Source organism: Lissotriton helveticus, chromosome 2_1 (assembly GCF_964261635.1).
Source record: "Lissotriton helveticus chromosome 2_1, aLisHel1.1, whole genome shotgun sequence".
Classification (NCBI taxonomy): domain Eukaryota; kingdom Metazoa; phylum Chordata; class Amphibia; order Caudata; family Salamandridae; genus Lissotriton; species Lissotriton helveticus.
The window spans coordinates 455,300,129-455,327,459 of record NC_136059.1 but is presented as its reverse complement, the minus strand read 5'-3'; the positions used below and the strand labels follow the sequence as shown (position 1 = coordinate 455,327,459).

General features: G+C 59.7%; 32 non-coding genes across 32 annotated transcripts; all 32 read right to left on the bottom strand.

The window, feature by feature from the left end:
- Nucleotides 1-242: 242 nt before the first annotated feature.
- Nucleotides 243-406, bottom strand: LOC144821127 (U1 spliceosomal RNA). Its single transcript, XR_013608227.1, has one exon. It is a non-coding gene; the product is annotated as a U1 spliceosomal RNA (small nuclear RNA).
- Nucleotides 407-1,297: 891 nt separating this feature from the next.
- LOC144821126 (U1 spliceosomal RNA) lies at nt 1,298-1,461 on the bottom strand. Its single transcript, XR_013608226.1, has one exon. It is a non-coding gene; the product is annotated as a U1 spliceosomal RNA (small nuclear RNA).
- Nucleotides 1,462-2,078: 617 nt separating this feature from the next.
- Nucleotides 2,079-2,242, bottom strand: LOC144821125 (U1 spliceosomal RNA). Its single transcript, XR_013608225.1, has one exon. It is a non-coding gene; the product is annotated as a U1 spliceosomal RNA (small nuclear RNA).
- A 617-nt stretch (nt 2,243-2,859) lies between these two features.
- On the bottom strand, nt 2,860-3,023 carry LOC144821124 (U1 spliceosomal RNA). Its single transcript, XR_013608224.1, has one exon. It is a non-coding gene; the product is annotated as a U1 spliceosomal RNA (small nuclear RNA).
- Nucleotides 3,024-3,640: 617 nt separating this feature from the next.
- On the bottom strand, nt 3,641-3,804 carry LOC144821123 (U1 spliceosomal RNA). The gene has a single exon (XR_013608222.1). It is a non-coding gene; the product is annotated as a U1 spliceosomal RNA (small nuclear RNA).
- Nucleotides 3,805-4,421: 617 nt separating this feature from the next.
- Nucleotides 4,422-4,585, bottom strand: LOC144820469 (U1 spliceosomal RNA). Its single transcript, XR_013607796.1, has one exon. It is a non-coding gene; the product is annotated as a U1 spliceosomal RNA (small nuclear RNA).
- A 617-nt stretch (nt 4,586-5,202) lies between these two features.
- On the bottom strand, nt 5,203-5,366 carry LOC144820477 (U1 spliceosomal RNA). Its single transcript, XR_013607804.1, has one exon. It is a non-coding gene; the product is annotated as a U1 spliceosomal RNA (small nuclear RNA).
- Nucleotides 5,367-6,257: 891 nt separating this feature from the next.
- LOC144821122 (U1 spliceosomal RNA) lies at nt 6,258-6,421 on the bottom strand. Its single transcript, XR_013608221.1, has one exon. It is a non-coding gene; the product is annotated as a U1 spliceosomal RNA (small nuclear RNA).
- A 617-nt stretch (nt 6,422-7,038) lies between these two features.
- On the bottom strand, nt 7,039-7,202 carry LOC144821121 (U1 spliceosomal RNA). Its single transcript, XR_013608220.1, has one exon. It is a non-coding gene; the product is annotated as a U1 spliceosomal RNA (small nuclear RNA).
- Nucleotides 7,203-7,819: 617 nt separating this feature from the next.
- On the bottom strand, nt 7,820-7,983 carry LOC144821120 (U1 spliceosomal RNA). The gene has a single exon (XR_013608219.1). It is a non-coding gene; the product is annotated as a U1 spliceosomal RNA (small nuclear RNA).
- Nucleotides 7,984-8,600: 617 nt separating this feature from the next.
- LOC144821119 (U1 spliceosomal RNA) lies at nt 8,601-8,764 on the bottom strand. Its single transcript, XR_013608218.1, has one exon. It is a non-coding gene; the product is annotated as a U1 spliceosomal RNA (small nuclear RNA).
- A 617-nt stretch (nt 8,765-9,381) lies between these two features.
- Nucleotides 9,382-9,545, bottom strand: LOC144821118 (U1 spliceosomal RNA). The gene has a single exon (XR_013608216.1). It is a non-coding gene; the product is annotated as a U1 spliceosomal RNA (small nuclear RNA).
- Nucleotides 9,546-10,165: 620 nt separating this feature from the next.
- On the bottom strand, nt 10,166-10,323 carry LOC144820488 (U1 spliceosomal RNA). Its single transcript, XR_013607816.1, has one exon. It is a non-coding gene; the product is annotated as a U1 spliceosomal RNA (small nuclear RNA).
- A 617-nt stretch (nt 10,324-10,940) lies between these two features.
- LOC144820476 (U1 spliceosomal RNA) lies at nt 10,941-11,104 on the bottom strand. Its single transcript, XR_013607803.1, has one exon. It is a non-coding gene; the product is annotated as a U1 spliceosomal RNA (small nuclear RNA).
- Nucleotides 11,105-11,995: 891 nt separating this feature from the next.
- On the bottom strand, nt 11,996-12,159 carry LOC144821117 (U1 spliceosomal RNA). The gene has a single exon (XR_013608215.1). It is a non-coding gene; the product is annotated as a U1 spliceosomal RNA (small nuclear RNA).
- A 617-nt stretch (nt 12,160-12,776) lies between these two features.
- LOC144821116 (U1 spliceosomal RNA) lies at nt 12,777-12,940 on the bottom strand. The gene has a single exon (XR_013608214.1). It is a non-coding gene; the product is annotated as a U1 spliceosomal RNA (small nuclear RNA).
- A 617-nt stretch (nt 12,941-13,557) lies between these two features.
- On the bottom strand, nt 13,558-13,721 carry LOC144821115 (U1 spliceosomal RNA). The gene has a single exon (XR_013608213.1). It is a non-coding gene; the product is annotated as a U1 spliceosomal RNA (small nuclear RNA).
- A 617-nt stretch (nt 13,722-14,338) lies between these two features.
- Nucleotides 14,339-14,502, bottom strand: LOC144821114 (U1 spliceosomal RNA). Its single transcript, XR_013608212.1, has one exon. It is a non-coding gene; the product is annotated as a U1 spliceosomal RNA (small nuclear RNA).
- A 617-nt stretch (nt 14,503-15,119) lies between these two features.
- LOC144821113 (U1 spliceosomal RNA) lies at nt 15,120-15,283 on the bottom strand. The gene has a single exon (XR_013608211.1). It is a non-coding gene; the product is annotated as a U1 spliceosomal RNA (small nuclear RNA).
- Nucleotides 15,284-15,900: 617 nt separating this feature from the next.
- Nucleotides 15,901-16,064, bottom strand: LOC144821112 (U1 spliceosomal RNA). The gene has a single exon (XR_013608210.1). It is a non-coding gene; the product is annotated as a U1 spliceosomal RNA (small nuclear RNA).
- Nucleotides 16,065-16,684: 620 nt separating this feature from the next.
- On the bottom strand, nt 16,685-16,842 carry LOC144820487 (U1 spliceosomal RNA). The gene has a single exon (XR_013607815.1). It is a non-coding gene; the product is annotated as a U1 spliceosomal RNA (small nuclear RNA).
- Nucleotides 16,843-17,459: 617 nt separating this feature from the next.
- On the bottom strand, nt 17,460-17,623 carry LOC144821111 (U1 spliceosomal RNA). Its single transcript, XR_013608209.1, has one exon. It is a non-coding gene; the product is annotated as a U1 spliceosomal RNA (small nuclear RNA).
- An 891-nt stretch (nt 17,624-18,514) lies between these two features.
- Nucleotides 18,515-18,678, bottom strand: LOC144821110 (U1 spliceosomal RNA). The gene has a single exon (XR_013608208.1). It is a non-coding gene; the product is annotated as a U1 spliceosomal RNA (small nuclear RNA).
- Nucleotides 18,679-19,295: 617 nt separating this feature from the next.
- LOC144821109 (U1 spliceosomal RNA) lies at nt 19,296-19,459 on the bottom strand. The gene has a single exon (XR_013608207.1). It is a non-coding gene; the product is annotated as a U1 spliceosomal RNA (small nuclear RNA).
- An 891-nt stretch (nt 19,460-20,350) lies between these two features.
- Nucleotides 20,351-20,514, bottom strand: LOC144821108 (U1 spliceosomal RNA). The gene has a single exon (XR_013608206.1). It is a non-coding gene; the product is annotated as a U1 spliceosomal RNA (small nuclear RNA).
- Nucleotides 20,515-21,131: 617 nt separating this feature from the next.
- LOC144821107 (U1 spliceosomal RNA) lies at nt 21,132-21,295 on the bottom strand. Its single transcript, XR_013608205.1, has one exon. It is a non-coding gene; the product is annotated as a U1 spliceosomal RNA (small nuclear RNA).
- Nucleotides 21,296-22,186: 891 nt separating this feature from the next.
- On the bottom strand, nt 22,187-22,350 carry LOC144821106 (U1 spliceosomal RNA). Its single transcript, XR_013608204.1, has one exon. It is a non-coding gene; the product is annotated as a U1 spliceosomal RNA (small nuclear RNA).
- Nucleotides 22,351-23,241: 891 nt separating this feature from the next.
- LOC144821105 (U1 spliceosomal RNA) lies at nt 23,242-23,405 on the bottom strand. The gene has a single exon (XR_013608203.1). It is a non-coding gene; the product is annotated as a U1 spliceosomal RNA (small nuclear RNA).
- A 617-nt stretch (nt 23,406-24,022) lies between these two features.
- LOC144821104 (U1 spliceosomal RNA) lies at nt 24,023-24,186 on the bottom strand. Its single transcript, XR_013608202.1, has one exon. It is a non-coding gene; the product is annotated as a U1 spliceosomal RNA (small nuclear RNA).
- Nucleotides 24,187-25,077: 891 nt separating this feature from the next.
- Nucleotides 25,078-25,241, bottom strand: LOC144821102 (U1 spliceosomal RNA). Its single transcript, XR_013608201.1, has one exon. It is a non-coding gene; the product is annotated as a U1 spliceosomal RNA (small nuclear RNA).
- A 617-nt stretch (nt 25,242-25,858) lies between these two features.
- On the bottom strand, nt 25,859-26,022 carry LOC144821101 (U1 spliceosomal RNA). Its single transcript, XR_013608200.1, has one exon. It is a non-coding gene; the product is annotated as a U1 spliceosomal RNA (small nuclear RNA).
- An 891-nt stretch (nt 26,023-26,913) lies between these two features.
- On the bottom strand, nt 26,914-27,077 carry LOC144821100 (U1 spliceosomal RNA). The gene has a single exon (XR_013608199.1). It is a non-coding gene; the product is annotated as a U1 spliceosomal RNA (small nuclear RNA).
- Between the last annotated feature and the right edge of the window lie 254 nt (nt 27,078-27,331).

Genomic DNA, 27,331 nt, shown 5'->3' with positions numbered 1-27,331 from the left:
AAAGGAGCAGACATGTCACCTGGCCAGGGCCTACTGCCCTGTCTCTGGATAGGTCCCCAGAGTGGGAGGCTTCAACTATCCCATCATTCCCCAGGCTCAGCACTTTGCATGCTATCCCCTCTTGCCCACGCCCCCTTCCAATCCAGCCGCAGCACCCTGGACAGACCACAGAAGACGACGAAAGGTGCTCCAGACTCCTTTTTATTTTTCTCTCCCTTTTTGTCTTTCTTGAAACCAGAGATCAGGGGAAAGCGCGAACGCAGTCCCCCACTACCAGAAATTATGCAGTCGAGTATCCCGCATTTGGGGACATCGCAGGGGTCAGCACATCCGAAGTGCAATGGATGAGCCTCACCCTGGGAGAACCACCTTCGTGATCATGGTGTCTCCCCTGCCAGGTAAGTATGAGTTGGAAGGGGACAGGGCGAGGGCGGCCCGCATGGCATCTCCCCGCAGAGCGAGGGTGGCATCCACACAGGGAAGGCCTGAGGCCGGGCGAGGCAGAGCATGGGCCTTGTGAGGCCCAAGGTTGCCCAGCCAAGGGCCCTGTGCCCACTTTGGAAAGCGCGCAGCTACCCACAGCAGCTTCCCACAGGCCTCGGCCGGCCTGCAAAATTTGCATGTCCACGCCCACCAGGGCCCTGCTTTCACTATACTGCACGCAGCTCACACGGGCGGGAAAGCCAGGGCTACAGCACTCACAGAAGGGGGCTTGCCAGGTCGATTTTGGGCCCAGAAGCAGAGATTTGGGGCTTTTGATGCTCAAGACCTGCCACTGAAGCCAACTCTAGAGTAGGCAGTGACCTGTTGCCTGGCTAGGCCCCAGTTGACTGCTTGTGGCTGAAAGTCAGAGACAAAGCGGCCAGCAAGCGAGCAGGGGTTCTCGCCCCGAGCCCCTCACGCCTTCCCGAACGCTCCCAAACGCAGCAGAACCCTCGCCGGGCAGAGCCCTCGCCGGGCCACAGCCTGGGGTTCTCAGCCAGAGTCTGGGCCCGGGAAGGCTAGGGTGAGGCAAGTGGCTGGCAGCCAGGCCACAGCCCCAGGGCTGGCGATCGAAAGGAGCAGACATGTCACCTGGCCAGGGCCTACTGCCCTGTCTCTGGATAGGTCCCCAGAGTGGGAGGCTTCAACTATCCCATCATTCCCCAGGCTCAGCACTTTGCATGCTATCCCCTCTTGCCCACGCCCCCTTCCAATCCAGCCGCAGCACCCTGGACAGACCACAGAAGACGACGAAAGGTGCTCCAGACTCCTTTTTATTTTTCTCTCCCTTTTTGTCTTTCTTGAAACCAGAGATCAGGGGAAAGCGCGAACGCAGTCCCCCACTACCAGAAATTATGCAGTCGAGTATCCCGCATTTGGGGACATCGCAGGGGTCAGCACATCCGAAGTGCAATGGATGAGCCTCACCCTGGGAGAACCACCTTCGTGATCATGGTGTCTCCCCTGCCAGGTAAGTATGAGTTGGAAGGGGACAGGGCGAGGGCGGCCCGCATGGCATCTCCCCGCAGAGCGAGGGTGGCATCCACACAGGGAAGGCCTGAGGCCGGGCGAGGCAGAGCATGGGCCTTGTGAGGCCCAAGGTTGCCCAGCCAAGGGCCCTGTGCCCACTTTGGAAAGCGCGCAGCTACCCACAGCAGCTTCCCACAGGCCTCGGCCGGCCTGCAAAATTTGCATGTCCACGCCCACCAGCAGCGCCAATCAGGGCCCTGCTTTCACTACTCTGCACGCAGCTCACATGGGGGGAAAGCCAGGGCTACAGCTAGCACACCAGAGGGCTTGGCAGGTCGAAATCGGGCCCAAAAGCAGATCTGTCAGGCCCTCCAAACTGTGCGCAAGCAAAGGCTACGGCAAGCAGAGAAGAGGGCTTGCCAGGCCGAAATCGGGCCCAGAAGCACGTTTCTAAGCCCTAACCCAGCATCCCCCAAGCTCGTCAATTCGCATATGTAATGGGCCCTCGCCCACTCCCCATTCCAGCCAGCTTACAGCACCCTGGACGGACGACAAGAAACGTCAAAGGGTGCTCCAGACTCCTTTTTATTTTTCTCTCCCTTTTTGTCTTTCTTGAAACCAGAGATCAGGGGAAAGCGCGAACGCAGTCCCCCACTACCAGAAATTATGCAGTCGAGTATCCCGCATTTGGGGACATCGCAGGGGTCAGCACATCCGAAGTGCAATGGATGAGCCTCACCCTGGGAGAACCACCTTCGTGATCATGGTGTCTCCCCTGCCAGGTAAGTATGAGTTGGAAGGGGACAGGGCGAGGGCGGCCCGCATGGCATCTCCCCGCAGAGCGAGGGTGGCATCCACACAGGGAAGGCCTGAGGCCGGGCGAGGCAGAGCATGGGCCTTGTGAGGCCCAAGGTTGCCCAGCCAAGGGCCCTGTGCCCACTTTGGAAAGCGCGCAGCTACCCACAGCAGCTTCCCACAGGCCTCGGCCGGCCTGCAAAATTTGCATGTCCACGCCCACCAGCAGCGCCAATCAGGGCCCTGCTTTCACTACTCTGCACGCAGCTCACATGGGGGGAAAGCCAGGGCTACAGCTAGCACACCAGAGGGCTTGGCAGGTCGAAATCGGGCCCAAAAGCAGATCTGTCAGGCCCTCCAAACTGTGCGCAAGCAAAGGCTACGGCAAGCAGAGAAGAGGGCTTGCCAGGCCGAAATCGGGCCCAGAAGCACGTTTCTAAGCCCTAACCCAGCATCCCCCAAGCTCGTCAATTCGCATATGTAATGGGCCCTCGCCCACTCCCCATTCCAGCCAGCTTACAGCACCCTGGACGGACGACAAGAAACGTCAAAGGGTGCTCCAGACTCCTTTTTATTTTTCTCTCCCTTTTTGTCTTTCTTGAAACCAGAGATCAGGGGAAAGCGCGAACGCAGTCCCCCACTACCAGAAATTATGCAGTCGAGTATCCCGCATTTGGGGACATCGCAGGGGTCAGCACATCCGAAGTGCAATGGATGAGCCTCACCCTGGGAGAACCACCTTCGTGATCATGGTGTCTCCCCTGCCAGGTAAGTATGAGTTGGAAGGGGACAGGGCGAGGGCGGCCCGCATGGCATCTCCCCGCAGAGCGAGGGTGGCATCCACACAGGGAAGGCCTGAGGCCGGGCGAGGCAGAGCATGGGCCTTGTGAGGCCCAAGGTTGCCCAGCCAAGGGCCCTGTGCCCACTTTGGAAAGCGCGCAGCTACCCACAGCAGCTTCCCACAGGCCTCGGCCGGCCTGCAAAATTTGCATGTCCACGCCCACCAGCAGCGCCAATCAGGGCCCTGCTTTCACTACTCTGCACGCAGCTCACATGGGGGGAAAGCCAGGGCTACAGCTAGCACACCAGAGGGCTTGGCAGGTCGAAATCGGGCCCAAAAGCAGATCTGTCAGGCCCTCCAAACTGTGCGCAAGCAAAGGCTACGGCAAGCAGAGAAGAGGGCTTGCCAGGCCGAAATCGGGCCCAGAAGCACGTTTCTAAGCCCTAACCCAGCATCCCCCAAGCTCGTCAATTCGCATATGTAATGGGCCCTCGCCCACTCCCCATTCCAGCCAGCTTACAGCACCCTGGACGGACGACAAGAAACGTCAAAGGGTGCTCCAGACTCCTTTTTATTTTTCTCTCCCTTTTTGTCTTTCTTGAAACCAGAGATCAGGGGAAAGCGCGAACGCAGTCCCCCACTACCAGAAATTATGCAGTCGAGTATCCCGCATTTGGGGACATCGCAGGGGTCAGCACATCCGAAGTGCAATGGATGAGCCTCACCCTGGGAGAACCACCTTCGTGATCATGGTGTCTCCCCTGCCAGGTAAGTATGAGTTGGAAGGGGACAGGGCGAGGGCGGCCCGCATGGCATCTCCCCGCAGAGCGAGGGTGGCATCCACACAGGGAAGGCCTGAGGCCGGGCGAGGCAGAGCATGGGCCTTGTGAGGCCCAAGGTTGCCCAGCCAAGGGCCCTGTGCCCACTTTGGAAAGCGCGCAGCTACCCACAGCAGCTTCCCACAGGCCTCGGCCGGCCTGCAAAATTTGCATGTCCACGCCCACCAGCAGCGCCAATCAGGGCCCTGCTTTCACTACTCTGCACGCAGCTCACATGGGGGGAAAGCCAGGGCTACAGCTAGCACACCAGAGGGCTTGGCAGGTCGAAATCGGGCCCAAAAGCAGATCTGTCAGGCCCTCCAAACTGTGCGCAAGCAAAGGCTACGGCAAGCAGAGAAGAGGGCTTGCCAGGCCGAAATCGGGCCCAGAAGCACGTTTCTAAGCCCTAACCCAGCATCCCCCAAGCTCGTCAATTCGCATATGTAATGGGCCCTCGCCCACTCCCCATTCCAGCCAGCTTACAGCACCCTGGACGGACGACAAGAAACGTCAAAGGGTGCTCCAGACTCCTTTTTATTTTTCTCTCCCTTTTTGTCTTTCTTGAAACCAGAGATCAGGGGAAAGCGCGAACGCAGTCCCCCACTACCAGAAATTATGCAGTCGAGTATCCCGCATTTGGGGACATCGCAGGGGTCAGCACATCCGAAGTGCAATGGATGAGCCTCACCCTGGGAGCACCACCTTCGTGATCATGGTGTCTCCCCTGCCAGGTAAGTATGAGTTGGAAGGGGACAGGGCGAGGGCGGCCCGCATGGCATCTCCCCGCAGAGCGAGGGTGGCATCCACACAGGGAAGGCCTGAGGCCGGGCGAGGCAGAGCATGGGCCTTGTGAGGCCCAAGGTTGCCCAGCCAAGGGCCCTGTGCCCACTTTGGAAAGCGCGCAGCTACCCACAGCAGCTTCCCACAGGCCTCGGCCGGCCTGCAAAATTTGCATGTCCACGCCCACCAGCAGCGCCAATCAGGGCCCTGCTTTCACTACTCTGCACGCAGCTCACATGGGGGGAAAGCCAGGGCTACAGCTAGCACACCAGAGGGCTTGGCAGGTCGAAATCGGGCCCAAAAGCAGATCTGTCAGGCCCTCCAAACTGTGCGCAAGCAAAGGCTACGGCAAGCAGAGAAGAGGGCTTGCCAGGCCGAAATCGGGCCCAGAAGCACGTTTCTAAGCCCTAACCCAGCATCCCCCAAGCTCGTCAATTCGCATATGTAATGGGCCCTCGCCCACTCCCCATTCCAGCCAGCTTACAGCACCCTGGACGGACGACAAGAAACGTCAAAGGGTGCTCCAGACTCCTTTTTATTTTTCTCTCCCTTTTTGTCTTTCTTGAAACCAGAGATCAGGGGAAAGCGCGAACGCAGTCCCCCACTACCAGAAATTATGCAGTCGAGTATCCCGCATTTGGGGACATTGCAGGGGTCAGCACATCCGAAGTGCAATGGATGAGCCTCACCCTGGGAGAACCACCTTCGTGATCATGGTGTCTCCCCTGCCAGGTAAGTATGAGTTGGAAGGGGACAGGGCGAGGGCGGCCCGCATGGCATCTCCCCGCAGAGCGAGGGTGGCATCCACACAGGGAAGGCCTGAGGCCGGGCGAGGCAGAGCATGGGCCTTGTGAGGCCCAAGGTTGCCCAGCCAAGGGCCCTGTGCCCACTTTGGAAAGCGCGCAGCTACCCACAGCAGCTTCCCACAGGCCTCGGCCGGCCTGCAAAATTTGCATGTCCACGCCCACCAGGGCCCTGCTTTCACTATACTGCACGCAGCTCACACGGGCGGGAAAGCCAGGGCTACAGCACTCACAGAAGGGGGCTTGCCAGGTCGATTTTGGGCCCAGAAGCAGAGATTTGGGGCTTTTGATGCTCAAGACCTGCCACTGAAGCCAACTCTAGAGTAGGCAGTGACCTGTTGCCTGGCTAGGCCCCAGTTGACTGCTTGTGGCTGAAAGTCAGAGACAAAGCGGCCAGCAAGCGAGCAGGGGTTCTCGCCCCGAGCCCCTCACGCCTTCCCGAACGCTCCCAAACGCAGCAGAACCCTCGCCGGGCAGAGCCCTCGCCGGGCCACAGCCTGGGGTTCTCAGCCAGAGTCTGGGCCCGGGAAGGCTAGGGTGAGGCAAGTGGCTGGCAGCCAGGCCACAGCCCCAGGGCTGGCGATCGAAAGGAGCAGACATGTCACCTGGCCAGGGCCTACTGCCCTGTCTCTGGATAGGTCCCCAGAGTGGGAGGCTTCAACTATCCCATCATTCCCCAGGCTCAGCACTTTGCATGCTATCCCCTCTTGCCCACGCCCCCTTCCAATCCAGCCGCAGCACCCTGGACAGACCACAGAAGACGACGAAAGGTGCTCCAGACTCCTTTTTATTTTTCTCTCCCTTTTTGTCTTTCTTGAAACCAGAGATCAGGGGAAAGCGCGAACGCAGTCCCCCACTACCAGAAATTATGCAGTCGAGTATCCCGCATTTGGGGACATCGCAGGGGTCAGCACATCCGAAGTGCAATGGATGAGCCTCACCCTGGGAGAACCACCTTCGTGATCATGGTGTCTCCCCTGCCAGGTAAGTATGAGTTGGAAGGGGACAGGGCGAGGGCGGCCCGCATGGCATCTCCCCGCAGAGCGAGGGTGGCATCCACACAGGGAAGGCCTGAGGCCGGGCGAGGCAGAGCATGGGCCTTGTGAGGCCCAAGGTTGCCCAGCCAAGGGCCCTGTGCCCACTTTGGAAAGCGCGCAGCTACCCACAGCAGCTTCCCACAGGCCTCGGCCGGCCTGCAAAATTTGCATGTCCACGCCCACCAGCAGCGCCAATCAGGGCCCTGCTTTCACTACTCTGCACGCAGCTCACATGGGGGGAAAGCCAGGGCTACAGCTAGCACACCAGAGGGCTTGGCAGGTCGAAATCGGGCCCAAAAGCAGATCTGTCAGGCCCTCCAAACTGTGCGCAAGCAAAGGCTACGGCAAGCAGAGAAGAGGGCTTGCCAGGCCGAAATCGGGCCCAGAAGCACGTTTCTAAGCCCTAACCCAGCATCCCCCAAGCTCGTCAATTCGCATATGTAATGGGCCCTCGCCCACTCCCCATTCCAGCCAGCTTACAGCACCCTGGACGGACGACAAGAAACGTCAAAGGGTGCTCCAGACTCCTTTTTATTTTTCTCTCCCTTTTTGTCTTTCTTGAAACCAGAGATCAGGGGAAAGCGCGAACGCAGTCCCCCACTACCAGAAATTATGCAGTCGAGTATCCCGCATTTGGGGACATCGCAGGGGTCAGCACATCCGAAGTGCAATGGATGAGCCTCACCCTGGGAGAACCACCTTCGTGATCATGGTGTCTCCCCTGCCAGGTAAGTATGAGTTGGAAGGGGACAGGGCGAGGGCGGCCCGCATGGCATCTCCCCGCAGAGCGAGGGTGGCATCCACACAGGGAAGGCCTGAGGCCGGGCGAGGCAGAGCATGGGCCTTGTGAGGCCCAAGGTTGCCCAGCCAAGGGCCCTGTGCCCACTTTGGAAAGCGCGCAGCTACCCACAGCAGCTTCCCACAGGCCTCGGCCGGCCTGCAAAATTTGCATGTCCACGCCCACCAGCAGCGCCAATCAGGGCCCTGCTTTCACTACTCTGCACGCAGCTCACATGGGGGGAAAGCCAGGGCTACAGCTAGCACACCAGAGGGCTTGGCAGGTCGAAATCGGGCCCAAAAGCAGATCTGTCAGGCCCTCCAAACTGTGCGCAAGCAAAGGCTACGGCAAGCAGAGAAGAGGGCTTGCCAGGCCGAAATCGGGCCCAGAAGCACGTTTCTAAGCCCTAACCCAGCATCCCCCAAGCTCGTCAATTCGCATATGTAATGGGCCCTCGCCCACTCCCCATTCCAGCCAGCTTACAGCACCCTGGACGGACGACAAGAAACGTCAAAGGGTGCTCCAGACTCCTTTTTATTTTTCTCTCCCTTTTTGTCTTTCTTGAAACCAGAGATCAGGGGAAAGCGCGAACGCAGTCCCCCACTACCAGAAATTATGCAGTCGAGTATCCCGCATTTGGGGACATCGCAGGGGTCAGCACATCCGAAGTGCAATGGATGAGCCTCACCCTGGGAGAACCACCTTCGTGATCATGGTGTCTCCCCTGCCAGGTAAGTATGAGTTGGAAGGGGACAGGGCGAGGGCGGCCCGCATGGCATCTCCCCGCAGAGCGAGGGTGGCATCCACACAGGGAAGGCCTGAGGCCGGGCGAGGCAGAGCATGGGCCTTGTGAGGCCCAAGGTTGCCCAGCCAAGGGCCCTGTGCCCACTTTGGAAAGCGCGCAGCTACCCACAGCAGCTTCCCACAGGCCTCGGCCGGCCTGCAAAATTTGCATGTCCACGCCCACCAGCAGCGCCAATCAGGGCCCTGCTTTCACTACTCTGCACGCAGCTCACATGGGGGGAAAGCCAGGGCTACAGCTAGCACACCAGAGGGCTTGGCAGGTCGAAATCGGGCCCAAAAGCAGATCTGTCAGGCCCTCCAAACTGTGCGCAAGCAAAGGCTACGGCAAGCAGAGAAGAGGGCTTGCCAGGCCGAAATCGGGCCCAGAAGCACGTTTCTAAGCCCTAACCCAGCATCCCCCAAGCTCGTCAATTCGCATATGTAATGGGCCCTCGCCCACTCCCCATTCCAGCCAGCTTACAGCACCCTGGACGGACGACAAGAAACGTCAAAGGGTGCTCCAGACTCCTTTTTATTTTTCTCTCCCTTTTTGTCTTTCTTGAAACCAGAGATCAGGGGAAAGCGCGAACGCAGTCCCCCACTACCAGAAATTATGCAGTCGAGTATCCCGCATTTGGGGACATCGCAGGGGTCAGCACATCCGAAGTGCAATGGATGAGCCTCACCCTGGGAGAACCACCTTCGTGATCATGGTGTCTCCCCTGCCAGGTAAGTATGAGTTGGAAGGGGACAGGGCGAGGGCGGCCCGCATGGCATCTCCCCGCAGAGCGAGGGTGGCATCCACACAGGGAAGGCCTGAGGCCGGGCGAGGCAGAGCATGGGCCTTGTGAGGCCCAAGGTTGCCCAGCCAAGGGCCCTGTGCCCACTTTGGAAAGCGCGCAGCTACCCACAGCAGCTTCCCACAGGCCTCGGCCGGCCTGCAAAATTTGCATGTCCACGCCCACCAGCAGCGCCAATCAGGGCCCTGCTTTCACTACTCTGCACGCAGCTCACATGGGGGGAAAGCCAGGGCTACAGCTAGCACACCAGAGGGCTTGGCAGGTCGAAATCGGGCCCAAAAGCAGATCTGTCAGGCCCTCCAAACTGTGCGCAAGCAAAGGCTACGGCAAGCAGAGAAGAGGGCTTGCCAGGCCGAAATCGGGCCCAGAAGCACGTTTCTAAGCCCTAACCCAGCATCCCCCAAGCTCGTCAATTCGCATATGTAATGGGCCCTCGCCCACTCCCCATTCCAGCCAGCTTACAGCACCCTGGACGGACGACAAGAAACGTCAAAGGGTGCTCCAGACTCCTTTTTATTTTTCTCTCCCTTTTTGTCTTTCTTGAAACCAGAGATCAGGGGAAAGCGCGAACGCAGTCCCCCACTACCAGAAATTATGCAGTCGAGTATCCCGCATTTGGGGACATCGCAGGGGTCAGCACATCCGAAGTGCAATGGATGAGCCTCACCCTGGGAGAACCACCTTCGTGATCATGGTGTCTCCCCTGCCAGGTAAGTATGAGTTGGAAGGGGACAGGGCGAGGGCGGCCCGCATGGCATCTCCCCGCAGAGCGAGGGTGGCATCCACACAGGGAAGGCCTGAGGCCGGGCGAGGCAGAGCATGGGCCTTGTGAGGCCCAAGGTTGCCCAGCCAAGGGCCCTGTGCCCACTTTGGAAAGCGCGCAGCTACCCACAGCAGCTTCCCACAGGCCTCGGCCGGCCTGCAAAATTTGCATGTCCACGCCCACCAGCAGCGCCAATCAGGGCCCTGCTTTCACTACTCTGCACGCAGCTCACATGGGGGGAAAGCCAGGGCTACAGCTAGCACACCAGAGGGCTTGGCAGGTCGAAATCGGGCCCAAAAGCAGATCTGTCAGGCCCTCCAAACTGTGCGCAAGCAAAGGCTACGGCAAGCAGAGAAGAGGGCTTGCCAGGCCGAAATCGGGCCCAGAAGCACGTTTCTAAGCCCTAACCCAGCATCCCCCAAGCTCGTCAATTCGCATATGTAATGGGCCCTCGCCCACTCCCCATTCCAGCCAGCTTACAGCACCCTGGACGGACGACAAGAAACGTCAAAGGGTGCTCCAGACTCCTTTTTATTTTTCTCTCCCTTTTTGTCTTTCTTGAAACCAGAGATCAGGGGAAAGCGCGAACGCAGTCCACTACCAGAAATTATGCAGTCGAGTATCCCGCATTTGGGGACATCGCAGGGGTCAGCACATCCGAAGTGCAATGGATGAGCCTCACCCTGGGAGAACCACCTTCGTGATCATGGTGTCTCCCCTGCCAGGTAAGTATGAGTTGGAAGGGGACAGGGCGAGGGCGGCCCGCATGGCATCTCCCCGCAGAGCGAGGGTGGCATCCACACAGGGAAGGCCTGAGGCCGGGCGAGGCAGAGCATGGGCCTTGTGAGGCCCAAGGTTGCCCAGCCAAGGGCCCTGTGCCCACTTTGGAAAGCGCGCAGCTACCCACAGCAGCTTCCCACAGGCCTCGGCCGGCCTGCAAAATTTGCATGTCCACGCCCACCAGCAGCGCCAATCAGGGCCCTGCTTTCACTACTCTGCACGCAGCTCACATGGGGGGAAAGCCAGGGCTACAGCTAGCACACCAGAGGGCTTGGCAGGTCGAAATCGGGCCCAAAAGCAGATCTGTCAGGCCCTCCAAACTGTGCGCAAGCAAAGGCTACGGCAAGCAGAGAAGAGGGCTTGCCAGGCCGAAATCGGGCCCAGAAGCACGTTTCTAAGCCCTAACCCAGCATCCCCCAAGCTCGTCAATTCGCATATGTAATGGGCCCTCGCCCACTCCCCATTCCAGCCAGCTTACAGCACCCTGGACGGACGACAAGAAACGTCAAAGGGTGCTCCAGACTCCTTTTTATTTTTCTCTCCCTTTTTGTCTTTCTTGAAACCAGAGATCAGGGGAAAGCGCGAACGCAGTCCCCCACTACCAGAAATTATGCAGTCGAGTATCCCGCATTTGGGGACATTGCAGGGGTCAGCACATCCGAAGTGCAATGGATGAGCCTCACCCTGGGAGAACCACCTTCGTGATCATGGTGTCTCCCCTGCCAGGTAAGTATGAGTTGGAAGGGGACAGGGCGAGGGCGGCCCGCATGGCATCTCCCCGCAGAGCGAGGGTGGCATCCACACAGGGAAGGCCTGAGGCCGGGCGAGGCAGAGCATGGGCCTTGTGAGGCCCAAGGTTGCCCAGCCAAGGGCCCTGTGCCCACTTTGGAAAGCGCGCAGCTACCCACAGCAGCTTCCCACAGGCCTCGGCCGGCCTGCAAAATTTGCATGTCCACGCCCACCAGGGCCCTGCTTTCACTATACTGCACGCAGCTCACACGGGCGGGAAAGCCAGGGCTACAGCACTCACAGAAGGGGGCTTGCCAGGTCGATTTTGGGCCCAGAAGCAGAGATTTGGGGCTTTTGATGCTCAAGACCTGCCACTGAAGCCAACTCTAGAGTAGGCAGTGACCTGTTGCCTGGCTAGGCCCCAGTTGACTGCTTGTGGCTGAAAGTCAGAGACAAAGCGGCCAGCAAGCGAGCAGGGGTTCTCGCCCCGAGCCCCTCACGCCTTCCCGAACGCTCCCAAACGCAGCAGAACCCTCGCCGGGCAGAGCCCTCGCCGGGCCACAGCCTGGGGTTCTCAGCCAGAGTCTGGGCCCGGGAAGGCTAGGGTGAGGCAAGTGGCTGGCAGCCAGGCCACAGCCCCAGGGCTGGCGATCGAAAGGAGCAGACATGTCACCTGGCCAGGGCCTACTGCCCTGTCTCTGGATAGGTCCCCAGAGTGGGAGGCTTCAACTATCCCATCATTCCCCAGGCTCAGCACTTTGCATGCTATCCCCTCTTGCCCACGCCCCCTTCCAATCCAGCCGCAGCACCCTGGACAGACCACAGAAGACGACGAAAGGTGCTCCAGACTCCTTTTTATTTTTCTCTCCCTTTTTGTCTTTCTTGAAACCAGAGATCAGGGGAAAGCGCGAACGCAGTCCCCCACTACCAGAAATTATGCAGTCGAGTATCCCGCATTTGGGGACATCGCAGGGGTCAGCACATCCGAAGTGCAATGGATGAGCCTCACCCTGGGAGAACCACCTTCGTGATCATGGTGTCTCCCCTGCCAGGTAAGTATGAGTTGGAAGGGGACAGGGCGAGGGCGGCCCGCATGGCATCTCCCCGCAGAGCGAGGGTGGCATCCACACAGGGAAGGCCTGAGGCCGGGCGAGGCAGAGCATGGGCCTTGTGAGGCCCAAGGTTGCCCAGCCAAGGGCCCTGTGCCCACTTTGGAAAGCGCGCAGCTACCCACAGCAGCTTCCCACAGGCCTCGGCCGGCCTGCAAAATTTGCATGTCCACGCCCACCAGCAGCGCCAATCAGGGCCCTGCTTTCACTACTCTGCACGCAGCTCACATGGGGGGAAAGCCAGGGCTACAGCTAGCACACCAGAGGGCTTGGCAGGTCGAAATCGGGCCCAAAAGCAGATCTGTCAGGCCCTCCAAACTGTGCGCAAGCAAAGGCTACGGCAAGCAGAGAAGAGGGCTTGCCAGGCCGAAATCGGGCCCAGAAGCACGTTTCTAAGCCCTAACCCAGCATCCCCCAAGCTCGTCAATTCGCATATGTAATGGGCCCTCGCCCACTCCCCATTCCAGCCAGCTTACAGCACCCTGGACGGACGACAAGAAACGTCAAAGGGTGCTCCAGACTCCTTTTTATTTTTCTCTCCCTTTTTGTCTTTCTTGAAACCAGAGATCAGGGGAAAGCGCGAACGCAGTCCCCCACTACCAGAAATTATGCAGTCGAGTATCCCGCATTTGGGGACATCGCAGGGGTCAGCACATCCGAAGTGCAATGGATGAGCCTCACCCTGGGAGAACCACCTTCGTGATCATGGTGTCTCCCCTGCCAGGTAAGTATGAGTTGGAAGGGGACAGGGCGAGGGCGGCCCGCATGGCATCTCCCCGCAGAGCGAGGGTGGCATCCACACAGGGAAGGCCTGAGGCCGGGCGAGGCAGAGCATGGGCCTTGTGAGGCCCAAGGTTGCCCAGCCAAGGGCCCTGTGCCCACTTTGGAAAGCGCGCAGCTACCCACAGCAGCTTCCCACAGGCCTCGGCCGGCCTGCAAAATTTGCATGTCCACGCCCACCAGCAGCGCCAATCAGGGCCCTGCTTTCACTACTCTGCACGCAGCTCACATGGGGGGAAAGCCAGGGCTACAGCTAGCACACCAGAGGGCTTGGCAGGTCGAAATCGGGCCCAAAAGCAGATCTGTCAGGCCCTCCAAACTGTGCGCAAGCAAAGGCTACGGCAAGCAGAGAAGAGGGCTTGCCAGGCCGAAATCGGGCCCAGAAGCACGTTTCTAAGCCCTAACCCAGCATCCCCCAAGCTCGTCAATTCGCATATGTAATGGGCCCTCGCCCACTCCCCATTCCAGCCAGCTTACAGCACCCTGGACGGACGACAAGAAACGTCAAAGGGTGCTCCAGACTCCTTTTTATTTTTCTCTCCCTTTTTGTCTTTCTTGAAACCAGAGATCAGGGGAAAGCGCGAACGCAGTCCCCCACTACCAGAAATTATGCAGTCGAGTATCCCGCATTTGGGGACATCGCAGGGGTCAGCACATCCGAAGTGCAATGGATGAGCCTCACCCTGGGAGAACCACCTTCGTGATCATGGTGTCTCCCCTGCCAGGTAAGTATGAGTTGGAAGGGGACAGGGCGAGGACGGCCCGCATGGCATCTCCCCGCAGAGCGAGGGTGGCATCCACACAGGGAAGGCCTGAGGCCGGGCGAGGCAGAGCATGGGCCTTGTGAGGCCCAAGGTTGCCCAGCCAAGGGCCCTGTGCCCACTTTGGAAAGCGCGCAGCTACCCACAGCAGCTTCCCACAGGCCTCGGCCGGCCTGCAAAATTTGCATGTCCACGCCCACCAGCAGCGCCAATCAGGGCCCTGCTTTCACTACTCTGCACGCAGCTCACATGGGGGGAAAGCCAGGGCTACAGCTAGCACACCAGAGGGCTTGGCAGGTCGAAATCGGGCCCAAAAGCAGATCTGTCAGGCCCTCCAAACTGTGCGCAAGCAAAGGCTACGGCAAGCAGAGAAGAGGGCTTGCCAGGCCGAAATCGGGCCCAGAAGCACGTTTCTAAGCCCTAACCCAGCATCCCCCAAGCTCGTCAATTCGCATATGTAATGGGCCCTCGCCCACTCCCCATTCCAGCCAGCTTACAGCACCCTGGACGGACGACAAGAAACGTCAAAGGGTGCTCCAGACTCCTTTTTATTTTTCTCTCCCTTTTTGTCTTTCTTGAAACCAGAGATCAGGGGAAAGCGCGAACGCAGTCCCCCACTACCAGAAATTATGCAGTCGAGTATCCCGCATTTGGGGACATCGCAGGGGTCAGCACATCCGAAGTGCAATGGATGAGCCTCACCCTGGGAGAACCACCTTCGTGATCATGGTGTCTCCCCTGCCAGGTAAGTATGAGTTGGAAGGGGACAGGGCGAGGGCGGCCCGCATGGCATCTCCCCGCAGAGCGAGGGTGGCATCCACACAGGGAAGGCCTGAGGCCGGGCGAGGCAGAGCATGGGCCTTGTGAGGCCCAAGGTTGCCCAGCCAAGGGCCCTGTGCCCACTTTGGAAAGCGCGCAGCTACCCACAGCAGCTTCCCACAGGCCTCGGCCGGCCTGCAAAATTTGCATGTCCACGCCCACCAGCAGCGCCAATCAGGGCCCTGCTTTCACTACTCTGCACGCAGCTCACATGGGGGGAAAGCCAGGGCTACAGCTAGCACACCAGAGGGCTTGGCAGGTCGAAATCGGGCCCAAAAGCAGATCTGTCAGGCCCTCCAAACTGTGCGCAAGCAAAGGCTACGGCAAGCAGAGAAGAGGGCTTGCCAGGCCGAAATCGGGCCCAGAAGCACGTTTCTAAGCCCTAACCCAGCATCCCCCAAGCTCGTCAATTCGCATATGTAATGGGCCCTCGCCCACTCCCCATTCCAGCCAGCTTACAGCACCCTGGACGGACGACAAGAAACGTCAAAGGGTGCTCCAGACTCCTTTTTATTTTTCTCTCCCTTTTTGTCTTTCTTGAAACCAGAGATCAGGGGAAAGCGCGAACGCAGTCCCCCACTACCAGAAATTATGCAGTCGAGTATCCCGCATTTGGGGACATCGCAGGGGTCAGCACATCCGAAGTGCAATGGATGAGCCTCACCCTGGGAGAACCACCTTCGTGATCATGGTGTCTCCCCTGCCAGGTAAGTATGAGTTGGAAGGGGACAGGGCGAGGGCGGCCCGCATGGCATCTCCCCGCAGAGCGAGGGTGGCATCCACACAGGGAAGGCCTGAGGCCGGGCGAGGCAGAGCATGGGCCTTGTGAGGCCCAAGGTTGCCCAGCCAAGGGCCCTGTGCCCACTTTGGAAAGCGCGCAGCTACCCACAGCAGCTTCCCACAGGCCTCGGCCGGCCTGCAAAATTTGCATGTCCACGCCCACCAGCAGCGCCAATCAGGGCCCTGCTTTCACTACTCTGCACGCAGCTCACATGGGGGGAAAGCCAGGGCTACAGCTAGCACACCAGAGGGCTTGGCAGGTCGAAATCGGGCCCAAAAGCAGATCTGTCAGGCCCTCCAAACTGTGCGCAAGCAAAGGCTACGGCAAGCAGAGAAGAGGGCTTGCCAGGCCGAAATCGGGCCCAGAAGCACGTTTCTAAGCCCTAACCCAGCATCCCCCAAGCTCGTCAATTCGCATATGTAATGGGCCCTCGCCCACTCCCCATTCCAGCCAGCTTACAGCACCCTGGACGGACGACAAGAAACGTCAAAGGGTGCTCCAGACTCCTTTTTATTTTTCTCTCCCTTTTTGTCTTTCTTGAAACCAGAGATCAGGGGAAAGCGCGAACGCAGTCCCCCACTACCAGAAATTATGCAGTCGAGTATCCCGCATTTGGGGACATCGCAGGGGTCAGCACATCCGAAGTGCAATGGATGAGCCTCACCCTGGGAGAACCACCTTCGTGATCATGGTGTCTCCCCTGCCAGGTAAGTATGAGTTGGAAGGGGACAGGGCGAGGGCGGCCCGCATGGCATCTCCCCGCAGAGCGAGGGTGGCATCCACACAGGGAAGGCCTGAGGCCGGGCGAGGCAGAGCATGGGCCTTGTGAGGCCCAAGGTTGCCCAGCCAAGGGCCCTGTGCCCACTTTGGAAAGCGCGCAGCTACCCACAGCAGCTTCCCACAGGCCTCGGCCGGCCTGCAAAATTTGCATGTCCACGCCCACCAGCAGCGCCAATCAGGGCCCTGCTTTCACTACTCTGCACGCAGCTCACATGGGGGGAAAGCCAGGGCTACAGCTAGCACACCAGAGGGCTTGGCAGGTCGAAATCGGGCCCAAAAGCAGATCTGTCAGGCCCTCCAAACTGTGCGCAAGCAAAGGCTACGGCAAGCAGAGAAGAGGGCTTGCCAGGCCGAAATCGGGCCCAGAAGCACGTTTCTAAGCCCTAACCCAGCATCCCCCAAGCTCGTCAATTCGCATATGTAATGGGCCCTCGCCCACTCCCCATTCCAGCCAGCTTACAGCACCCTGGACGGACGACAAGAAACGTCAAAGGGTGCTCCAGACTCCTTTTTATTTTTCTCTCCCTTTTTGTCTTTCTTGAAACCAGAGATCAGGGGAAAGCGCGAACGCAGTCCACTACCAGAAATTATGCAGTCGAGTATCCCGCATTTGGGGACATCGCAGGGGTCAGCACATCCGAAGTGCAATGGATGAGCCTCACCCTGGGAGAACCACCTTCGTGATCATGGTGTCTCCCCTGCCAGGTAAGTATGAGTTGGAAGGGGACAGGGCGAGGGCGGCCCGCATGGCATCTCCCCGCAGAGCGAGGGTGGCATCCACACAGGGAAGGCCTGAGGCCGGGCGAGGCAGAGCATGGGCCTTGTGAGGCCCAAGGTTGCCCAGCCAAGGGCCCTGTGCCCACTTTGGAAAGCGCGCAGCTACCCACAGCAGCTTCCCACAGGCCTCGGCCGGCCTGCAAAATTTGCATGTCCACGCCCACCAGCAGCGCCAATCAGGGCCCTGCTTTCACTACTCTGCACGCAGCTCACATGGGGGGAAAGCCAGGGCTACAGCTAGCACACCAGAGGGCTTGGCAGGTCGAAATCGGGCCCAAAAGCAGATCTGTCAGGCCCTCCAAACTGTGCGCAAGCAAAGGCTACGGCAAGCAGAGAAGAGGGCTTGCCAGGCCGAAATCGGGCCCAGAAGCACGTTTCTAAGCCCTAACCCAGCATCCCCCAAGCTCGTCAATTCGCATATGTAATGGGCCCTCGCCCACTCCCCATTCCAGCCAGCTTACAGCACCCTGGACGGACGACAAGAAACGTCAAAGGGTGCTCCAGACTCCTTTTTATTTTTCTCTCCCTTTTTGTCTTTCTTGAAACCAGAGATCAGGGGAAAGCGCGAACGCAGTCCCCCACTACCAGAAATTATGCAGTCGAGTATCCCGCATTTGGGGACATCGCAGGGGTCAGCACATCCGAAGTGCAATGGATGAGCCTCACCCTGGGAGAACCACCTTCGTGATCATGGTGTCTCCCCTGCCAGGTAAGTATGAGTTGGAAGGGGACAGGGCGAGGGCGGCCCGCATGGCATCTCCCCGCAGAGCGAGGGTGGCATCCACACAGGGAAGGCCTGAGGCCGGGCGAGGCAGAGCATGGGCCTTGTGAGGCCCAAGGTTGCCCAGCCAAGGGCCCTGTGCCCACTTTGGAAAGCGCGCAGCTACCCACAGCAGCTTCCCACAGGCCTCGGCCGGCCTGCAAAATTTGCATGTCCACGCCCACCAGGGCCCTGCTTTCACTATACTGCACGCAGCTCACACGGGCGGGAAAGCCAGGGCTACAGCACTCACAGAAGGGGGCTTGCCAGGTCGATTTTGGGCCCAGAAGCAGAGATTTGGGGCTTTTGATGCTCAAGACCTGCCACTGAAGCCAACTCTAGAGTAGGCAGTGACCTGTTGCCTGGCTAGGCCCCAGTTGACTGCTTGTGGCTGAAAGTCAGAGACAAAGCGGCCAGCAAGCGAGCAGGGGTTCTCGCCCCGAGCCCCTCACGCCTTCCCGAACGCTCCCAAACGCAGCAGAACCCTCGCCGGGCAGAGCCCTCGCCGGGCCACAGCCTGGGGTTCTCAGCCAGAGTCTGGGCCCGGGAAGGCTAGGGTGAGGCAAGTGGCTGGCAGCCAGGCCACAGCCCCAGGGCTGGCGATCGAAAGGAGCAGACATGTCACCTGGCCAGGGCCTACTGCCCTGTCTCTGGATAGGTCCCCAGAGTGGGAGGCTTCAACTATCCCATCATTCCCCAGGCTCAGCACTTTGCATGCTATCCCCTCTTGCCCACGCCCCCTTCCAATCCAGCCGCAGCACCCTGGACAGACCACAGAAGACGACGAAAGGTGCTCCAGACTCCTTTTTATTTTTCTCTCCCTTTTTGTCTTTCTTGAAACCAGAGATCAGGGGAAAGCGCGAACGCAGTCCCCCACTACCAGAAATTATGCAGTCGAGTATCCCGCATTTGGGGACATCGCAGGGGTCAGCACATCCGAAGTGCAATGGATGAGCCTCACCCTGGGAGAACCACCTTCGTGATCATGGTGTCTCCCCTGCCAGGTAAGTATGAGTTGGAAGGGGACAGGGCGAGGGCGGCCCGCATGGCATCTCCCCGCAGAGCGAGGGTGGCATCCACACAGGGAAGGCCTGAGGCCGGGCGAGGCAGAGCATGGGCCTTGTGAGGCCCAAGGTTGCCCAGCCAAGGGCCCTGTGCCCACTTTGGAAAGCGCACAGCTACCCACAGCAGCTTCCCACAGGCCTCGGCCGGCCTGCAAAATTTGCATGTCCACGCCCACCAGCAGCGCCAATCAGGGCCCTGCTTTCACTACTCTGCACGCAGCTCACATGGGGGGAAAGCCAGGGCTACAGCTAGCACACCAGAGGGCTTGGCAGGTCGAAATCGGGCCCAAAAGCAGATCTGTCAGGCCCTCCAAACTGTGCGCAAGCAAAGGCTACGGCAAGCAGAGAAGAGGGCTTGCCAGGCCGAAATCGGGCCCAGAAGCACGTTTCTAAGCCCTAACCCAGCATCCCCCAAGCTCGTCAATTCGCATATGTAATGGGCCCTCGCCCACTCCCCATTCCAGCCAGCTTACAGCACCCTGGACGGACGACAAGAAACGTCAAAGGGTGCTCCAGACTCCTTTTTATTTTTCTCTCCCTTTTTGTCTTTCTTGAAACCAGAGATCAGGGGAAAGCGCGAACGCAGTCCCCCACTACCAGAAATTATGCAGTCGAGTATCCCGCATTTGGGGACATCGCAGGGGTCAGCACATCCGAAGTGCAATGGATGAGCCTCACCCTGGGAGAACCACCTTCGTGATCATGGTGTCTCCCCTGCCAGGTAAGTATGAGTTGGAAGGGGACAGGGCGAGGGCGGCCCGCATGGCATCTCCCCGCAGAGCGAGGGTGGCATCCACACAGGGAAGGCCTGAGGCCGGGCGAGGCAGAGCATGGGCCTTGTGAGGCCCAAGGTTGCCCAGCCAAGGGCCCTGTGCCCACTTTGGAAAGCGCGCAGCTACCCACAGCAGCTTCCCACAGGCCTCGGCCGGCCTGCAAAATTTGCATGTCCACGCCCACCAGGGCCCTGCTTTCACTATACTGCACGCAGCTCACACGGGCGGGAAAGCCAGGGCTACAGCACTCACAGAAGGGGGCTTGCCAGGTCGATTTTGGGCCCAGAAGCAGAGATTTGGGGCTTTTGATGCTCAAGACCTGCCACTGAAGCCAACTCTAGAGTAGGCAGTGACCTGTTGCCTGGCTAGGCCCCAGTTGACTGCTTGTGGCTGAAAGTCAGAGACAAAGCGGCCAGCAAGCGAGCAGGGGTTCTCGCCCCGAGCCCCTCACGCCTTCCCGAACGCTCCCAAACGCAGCAGAACCCTCGCCGGGCAGAGCCCTCGCCGGGCCACAGCCTGGGGTTCTCAGCCAGAGTCTGGGCCCGGGAAGGCTAGGGTGAGGCAAGTGGCTGGCAGCCAGGCCACAGCCCCAGGGCTGGCGATCGAAAGGAGCAGACATGTCACCTGGCCAGGGCCTACTGCCCTGTCTCTGGATAGGTCCCCAGAGTGGGAGGCTTCAACTATCCCATCATTCCCCAGGCTCAGCACTTTGCATGCTATCCCCTCTTGCCCACGCCCCCTTCCAATCCAGCCGCAGCACCCTGGACAGACCACAGAAGACGACGAAAGGTGCTCCAGACTCCTTTTTATTTTTCTCTCCCTTTTTGTCTTTCTTGAAACCAGAGATCAGGGGAAAGCGCGAACGCAGTCCCCCACTACCAGAAATTATGCAGTCGAGTATCCCGCATTTGGGGACATCGCAGGGGTCAGCACATCCGAAGTGCAATGGATGAGCCTCACCCTGGGAGAACCACCTTCGTGATCATGGTGTCTCCCCTGCCAGGTAAGTATGAGTTGGAAGGGGACAGGGCGAGGGCGGCCCGCATGGCATCTCCCCGCAGAGCGAGGGTGGCATCCACACAGGGAAGGCCTGAGGCCGGGCGAGGCAGAGCATGGGCCTTGTGAGGCCCAAGGTTGCCCAGCCAAGGGCCCTGTGCCCACTTTGGAAAGCGCGCAGCTACCCACAGCAGCTTCCCACAGGCCTCGGCCGGCCTGCAAAATTTGCATGTCCACGCCCACCAGCAGCGCCAATCAGGGCCCTGCTTTCACTACTCTGCACGCAGCTCACATGGGGGGAAAGCCAGGGCTACAGCTAGCACACCAGAGGGCTTGGCAGGTCGAAATCGGGCCCAAAAGCAGATCTGTCAGGCCCTCCAAACTGTGCGCAAGCAAAGGCTACGGCAAGCAGAGAAGAGGGCTTGCCAGGCCGAAATCGGGCCCAGAAGCACGTTTCTAAGCCCTAACCCAGCATCCCCCAAGCTCGTCAATTCGCATATGTAATGGGCCCTCGCCCACTCCCCATTCCAGCCAGCTTACAGCACCCTGGACGGACGACAAGAAACGTCAAAGGGTGCTCCAGACTCCTTTTTATTTTTCTCTCCCTTTTTGTCTTTCTTGAAACCAGACATCAGGGGAAAGCGCGAACGCAGTCCCCCACTACCAGAAATTATGCAGTCGAGTATCCCGCATTTGGGGACATCGCAGGGGTCAGCACATCCGAAGTGCAATGGATGAGCCTCACCCTGGGAGAACCACCTTCGTGATCATGGTGTCTCCCCTGCCAGGTAAGTATGAGTTGGAAGGGGACAGGGCGAGGGCGGCCCGCATGGCATCTCCCCGCAGAGCGAGGGTGGCATCCACACAGGGAAGGCCTGAGGCCGGGCGAGGCAGAGCATGGGCCTTGTGAGGCCCAAGGTTGCCCAGCCAAGGGCCCTGTGCCCACTTTGGAAAGCGCGCAGCTACCCACAGCAGCTTCCCACAGGCCTCGGCCGGCCTGCAAAATTTGCATGTCCACGCCCACCAGGGCCCTGCTTTCACTATACTGCACGCAGCTCACACGGGCGGGAAAGCCAGGGCTACAGCACTCACAGAAGGGGGCTTGCCAGGTCGATTTTGGGCCCAGAAGCAGAGATTTGGGGCTTTTGATGCTCAAGACCTGCCACTGAAGCCAACTCTAGAGTAGGCAGTGACCTGTTGCCTGGCTAGGCCCCAGTTGACTGCTTGTGGCTGAAAGTCAGAGACAAAGCGGCCAGCAAGCGAGCAGGGGTTCTCGCCCCGAGCCCCTCACGCCTTCCCGAACGCTCCCAAACGCAGCAGAACCCTCGCCGGGCAGAGCCCTCGCCGGGCCACAGCCTGGGGTTCTCAGCCAGAGTCTGGGCCCGGGAAGGCTAGGGTGAGGCAAGTGGCTGGCAGCCAGGCCACAGCCCCAGGGCTGGCGATCGAAAGGAGCAGACATGTCACCTGGCCAGGGCCTACTGCCCTGTCTCTGGATAGGTCCCCAGAGTGGGAGGCTTCAACTATCCCATCATTCCCCAGGCTCAGCACTTTGCATGCTATCCCCTCTTGCCCACGCCCCCTTCCAATCCAGCCGCAGCACCCTGGACAGACCACAGAAGACGACGAAAGGTGCTCCAGACTCCTTTTTATTTTTCTCTCCCTTTTTGTCTTTCTTGAAACCAGAGATCAGGGGAAAGCGCGAACGCAGTCCCCCACTACCAGAAATTATGCAGTCGAGTATCCCGCATTTGGGGACATCGCAGGGGTCAGCACATCCGAAGTGCAATGGATGAGCCTCACCCTGGGAGAACCACCTTCGTGATCATGGTGTCTCCCCTGCCAGGTAAGTATGAGTTGGAAGGGGACAGGGCGAGGGCGGCCCGCATGGCATCTCCCCGCAGAGCGAGGGTGGCATCCACACAGGGAAGGCCTGAGGCCGGGCGAGGCAGAGCATGGGCCTTGTGAGGCCCAAGGTTGCCCAGCCAAGGGCCCTGTGCCCACTTTGGAAAGCGCGCAGCTACCCACAGCAGCTTCCCACAGGCCTCGGCCGGCCTGCAAAATTTGCATGTCCACGCCCACCAGGGCCCTGCTTTCACTATACTGCACGCAGCTCACACGGGCGGGAAAGCCAGGGCTACAGCACTCACAGAAGGGGGCTTGCCAGGTCGATTTTGGGCCCAGAAGCAGAGATTTGGGGCTTTTGATGCTCAAGACCTGCCACTGAAGCCAACTCTAGAGTAGGCAGTGACCTGTTGCCTGGCTAGGCCCCAGTTGACTGCTTGTGGCTGAAAGTCAGAGACAAAGCGGCCAGCAAGCGAGCAGGGGTTCTCGCCCCGAGCCCCTCACGCCTTCCCGAACGCTCCCAAACGCAGCAGAACCCTCGCCGGGCAGAGCCCTCGCCGGGCCACAGCCTGGGGTTCTCAGCCAGAGTCTGGGCCCGGGAAGGCTAGGGTGAGGCAAGTGGCTGGCAGCCAGGCCACAGCCCCAGGGCTGGCGATCGAAAGGAGCAGACATGTCACCTGGCCAGGGCCTACTGCCCTGTCTCTGGATAGGTCCCCAGAGTGGGAGGCTTCAACTATCCCATCATTCCCCAGGCTCAGCACTTTGCATGCTATCCCCTCTTGCCCACGCCCCCTTCCAATCCAGCCGCAGCACCCTGGACAGACCACAGAAGACGACGAAAGGTGCTCCAGACTCCTTTTTATTTTTCTCTCCCTTTTTGTCTTTCTTGAAACCAGAGATCAGGGGAAAGCGCGAACGCAGTCCCCCACTACCAGAAATTATGCAGTCGAGTATCCCGCATTTGGGGACATCGCAGGGGTCAGCACATCCGAAGTGCAATGGATGAGCCTCACCCTGGGAGAACCACCTTCGTGATCATGGTGTCTCCCCTGCCAGGTAAGTATGAGTTGGAAGGGGACAGGGCGAGGGCGGCCCGCATGGCATCTCCCCGCAGAGCGAGGGTGGCATCCACACAGGGAAGGCCTGAGGCCGGGCGAGGCAGAGCATGGGCCTTGTGAGGCCCAAGGTTGCCCAGCCAAGGGCCCTGTGCCCACTTTGGAAAGCGCGCAGCTACCCACAGCAGCTTCCCACAGGCCTCGGCCGGCCTGCAAAATTTGCATGTCCACGCCCACCAGCAGCGCCAATCAGGGCCCTGCTTTCACTACTCTGCACGCAGCTCACATGGGGGGAAAGCCAGGGCTACAGCTAGCACACCAGAGGGCTTGGCAGGTCGAAATCGGGCCCAAAAGCAGATCTGTCAGGCCCTCCAAACTGTGCGCAAGCAAAGGCTACGGCAAGCAGAGAAGAGGGCTTGCCAGGCCGAAATCGGGCCCAGAAGCACGTTTCTAAGCCCTAACCCAGCATCCCCCAAGCTCGTCAATTCGCATATGTAATGGGCCCTCGCCCACTCCCCATTCCAGCCAGCTTACAGCACCCTGGACGGACGACAAGAAACGTCAAAGGGTGCTCCAGACTCCTTTTTATTTTTCTCTCCCTTTTTGTCTTTCTTGAAACCAGAGATCAGGGGAAAGCGCGAACGCAGTCCCCCACTACCAGAAATTATGCAGTCGAGTATCCCGCATTTGGGGACATCGCAGGGGTCAGCACATCCGAAGTGCAATGGATGAGCCTCACCCTGGGAGAACCACCTTCGTGATCATGGTGTCTCCCCTGCCAGGTAAGTATGAGTTGGAAGGGGACAGGGCGAGGGCGGCCCGCATGGCATCTCCCCGCAGAGCGAGGGTGGCATCCACACAGGGAAGGCCTGAGGCCGGGCGAGGCAGAGCATGGGCCTTGTGAGGCCCAAGGTTGCCCAGCCAAGGGCCCTGTGCCCACTTTGGAAAGCGCGCAGCTACCCACAGCAGCTTCCCACAGGCCTCGGCCGGCCTGCAAAATTTGCATGTCCACGCCCACCAGGGCCCTGCTTTCACTATACTGCACGCAGCTCACACGGGCGGGAAAGCCAGGGCTACAGCACTCACAGAAGGGGGCTTGCCAGGTCGATTTTGGGCCCAGAAGCAGAGATTTGGGGCTTTTGATGCTCAAGACCTGCCACTGAAGCCAACTCTAGAGTAGGCAGTGACCTGTTGCCTGGCTAGGCCCCAGTTGACTGCTTGTGGCTGAAAGTCAGAGACAAAGCGGCCAGCAAGCGAGCAGGGGTTCTCGCCCCGAGCCCCTCACGCCTTCCCGAACGCTCCCAAACGCAGCAGAACCCTCGCCGGGCAGAGCCCTCGCCGGGCCACAGCCTGGGGTTCTCAGCCAGAGTCTGGGCCCGGGAAGGCTAGGGTGAGGCAAGTGGCTGGCAGCCAGGCCACAGCCCCAGGGCTGGCGATCGAAAGGAGCAGACATGTCACCTGGCCAGGGCCTACTGCCCTGTCTCTGGATAGGTCCCCAGAGTGGGAGGCTTCAACTATCCCATCATTCCCCAGGCTCAGCACTTTGCATGCTATCCCCTCTTGCCCACGCCCCCTTCCAATCCAGCCGCAGCACCCTGGACAGACCACAGAAGACGACGAAAGGTGCTCCAGACTCCTTTTTATTTTTCTCTCCCTTTTTGTCTTTCTTGAAACCAGAGATCAGGGGAAAGCGCGAACGCAGTCCCCCACTACCAGAAATTATGCAGTCGAGTATCCCGCATTTGGGGACATCGCAGGGGTCAGCACATCCGAAGTGCAATGGATGAGCCTCACCCTGGGAGAACCACCTTCGTGATCATGGTGTCTCCCCTGCCAGGTAAGTATGAGTTGGAAGGGGACAGGGCGAGGGCGGCCCGCATGGCATCTCCCCGCAGAGCGAGGGTGGCATCCACACAGGGAAGGCCTGAGGCCGGGCGAGGCAGAGCATGGGCCTTGTGAGGCCCAAGGTTGCCCAGCCAAGGGCCCTGTGCCCACTTTGGAAAGCGCGCAGCTACCCACAGCAGCTTCCCACAGGCCTCGGCCGGCCTGCAAAATTTGCATGTCCACGCCCACCAGCAGCGCCAATCAGGGCCCTGCTTTCACTACTCTGCACGCAGCTCACATGGGGGGAAAGCCAGGGCTACAGCTAGCACACCAGAGGGCTTGGCAGGTCGAAATCGGGCCCAAAAGCAGATCTGTCAGGCCCTCCAAACTGTGCGCAAGCAAAGGCTACGGCAAGCAGAGAAGAGGGCTTGCCAGGCCGAAATCGGGCCCAGAAGCACGTTTCTAAGCCCTAACCCAGCATCCCCCAAGCTCGTCAATTCGCATATGTAATGGGCCCTCGCCCACTCCCCATTCCAGCCAGCTTACAGCACCCTGGACGGACGACAAGAAACGTCAAAGGGTGCTCCAGACTCCTTTTTATTTTTCTCTCCCTTTTTGTCTTTCTTGAAACCAGAGATCAGGGGAAAGCGCGAACGCAGTCCCCCACTACCAGAAATTATGCAGTCGAGTATCCCGCATTTGGGGACATCGCAGGGGTCAGCACATCCGAAGTGCAATGGATGAGCCTCACCCTGGGAGAACCACCTTCGTGATCATGGTGTCTCCCCTGCCAGGTAAGTATGAGTTGGAAGGGGACAGGGCGAGGGCGGCCCGCATGGCATCTCCCCGCAGAGCGAGGGTGGCATCCACACAGGGAAGGCCTGAGGCCGGGCGAGGCAGAGCATGGGCCTTGTGAGGCCCAAGGTTGCCCAGCCAAGGGCCCTGTGCCCACTTTGGAAAGCGCGCAGCTACCCACAGCAGCTTCCCACAGGCCTCGGCCGGCCTGCAAAATTTGCATGTCCACGCCCACCAGGGCCCTGCTTTCACTATACTGCACGCAGCTCACACGGGCGGGAAAGCCAGGGCTACAGCACTCACAGAAGGGGGCTTGCCAGGTCGATTTTGGGCCCAGAAGCAGAGATTTGGGGCTTTTGATGCTCAAGACCTGCCACTGAAGCCAACTCTAGAGTAGGCAGTGACCTGTTGCCTGGCTAGGCCCCAGTTGACTGCTTGTGGCTGAAAGTCAGAGACAAAGCGGCCAGCAAGCGAGCAGGGGTTCTCGCCCCGAGCCCCTCACGCCTTCCCGAACGCTCCCAAACGCAGCAGAACCCTCGCCGGGCAGAGCCCTCGCCGGGCCACAGCCTGGGGTTCTCAGCCAGAGTCTGGGCCCGGGAAGGCTAGGGTGAGGCAAGTGGCTGGCAGCCAGGCCACAGCCCCAGGGCTGGCGATCGAAAGGAGCAGACATGTCACCTGGCCAGGGCCTACTGCCCTGTCTCTGGATAGGTCCCCAGAGTGGGAGGCTTCAACTATCCCATCATTCCCCAGGCTCAGCACTTTGCATGCTATCCCCTCTTGCCCACGCCCCCTTCCAATCCAGCCGCAGCACCCTGGACAGACCACAGAAGACGACGAAAGGTGCTCCAGACTCCTTTTTATTTTTCTCTCCCTTTTTGTCTTTCTTGAAACCAGAGATCAGGGGAAAGCGCGAACGCAGTCCCCCACTACCAGAAATTATGCAGTCGAGTATCCCGCATTTGGGGACATCGCAGGGGTCAGCACATCCGAAGTGCAATGGATGAGCCTCACCCTGGGAGAACCACCTTCGTGATCATGGTGTCTCCCCTGCCAGGTAAGTATGAGTTGGAAGGGGACAGGGCGAGGGCGGCCCGCATGGCATCTCCCCGCAGAGCGAGGGTGGCATCCACACAGGGAAGGCCTGAGGCCGGGCGAGGCAGAGCATGGGCCTTGTGAGGCCCAAGGTTGCCCAGCCAAGGGCCCTGTGCCCACTTTGGAAAGCGCGCAGCTACCCACAGCAGCTTCCCACAGGCCTCGGCCGGCCTGCAAAATTTGCATGTCCACGCCCACCAGCAGCGCCAATCAGGGCCCTGCTT